The following is a 1,128-nucleotide window of genomic DNA, read 5'->3' as shown; positions in this document are numbered from 1 at the left end:
GGGTCTTGGTTATGGTTAGAGGTAGTTAGGGTTTATGGTTAAGATGTAGTTAGGTGTCTTGGTTATGGGTTAGATGTAGTTAGGGTCTTGGTATGGGGTTAGAGGTAGTTAGGGTCTTGGTTATGGGTTAGAGGTAGTTAGGGTATTGGTTATGGTTAGGGTAGTTAGGGTTATATGTAGTTGGGTCTTGGTTATGGGTTAGAGATAGTTAGGGTTATGGTTAGAGGTAGTGTAGTGTCTTGTTATGGGTTAGAGGTAGTTAGGATCTTGGTTATGGGGTTAGATGTAGTTAGGGTATGTTTAGAGGTAGTTAGCGTATTGGTTATGGGTAAGATGTAGTTAGGGTCTTGGTTATGGGTTAGAGGTAGTTAGGGTTATGTTAGATGTTAGTTAGGGTCTGGGTTATGGGTTAGATGTAGTTAGGGTATTGGTTATGGGTTTAGAGGTAGTTAGGGTCTTGTGTTGGGTTAGAGGAAGTTAGGGTCTTGGTTATGGGTTAGAGGTAGTTAGGGTCTTGGTTTGGGTTAGAGGTAGTTAGGGTTATATATGTAGTTAGGGTCTTGGTTATGGTTAGAGGTAGTTAGGGTATTGGTTATGGGTTATGATGGTAGTTAGGGTTTGGTTATGGTTAGAGGAGTTAGGGTTATGGTTTAGGATGTAGTTGGGTCTTGGTTATGGGTTAGATGTAGTTAGGGTCTTGGTGGGTAGTGTAGTGGTGTCTTGGTTAGGGTAGAGGTAGTTAGGGTATTGGGGTTTAAATGGGTTAAGAGGTAGTTAGGGTTATTGTAGTTAGGGTCCTGGTTATGGGTTAGAGGTAGTTAGCGTATTGGTTTGTTTAGGGTCTTGTTTATGGGGTTAGAGGAATAGTTAGGGTCTTGGTTATGGGTTTAGATGTAGTTTAGGGTCTTGATTATGGTTTAGAGGAAGTTAGGGTTATATGTAGTTAGGGTCTTGGTTATGGGTTAGAGATAGTTAGGGTATTGGTTATGGGTTAGACTTTGGTTAGGGTCTTGGTTATGGGTTAGCGGTAGTTTACGTATTAGTTATGTGTTAGAGTAGTTAGGGTCTTGGTTATGGGTTAGAGGTAGTTAGGGTATTGGTTTGGGTTAGAGGTAGTTAGGGGTCTGG

The sequence above is a fragment of the Salvelinus sp. IW2-2015 genome, unplaced genomic scaffold (assembly GCF_002910315.2).
Source record: "Salvelinus sp. IW2-2015 unplaced genomic scaffold, ASM291031v2 Un_scaffold8909, whole genome shotgun sequence".
Taxonomy (NCBI): domain Eukaryota; kingdom Metazoa; phylum Chordata; class Actinopteri; order Salmoniformes; family Salmonidae; genus Salvelinus; species Salvelinus sp. IW2-2015.
The sequence above is the reverse complement of the archived record's forward strand: the minus strand, read 5'-3'. Positions refer to the sequence as shown.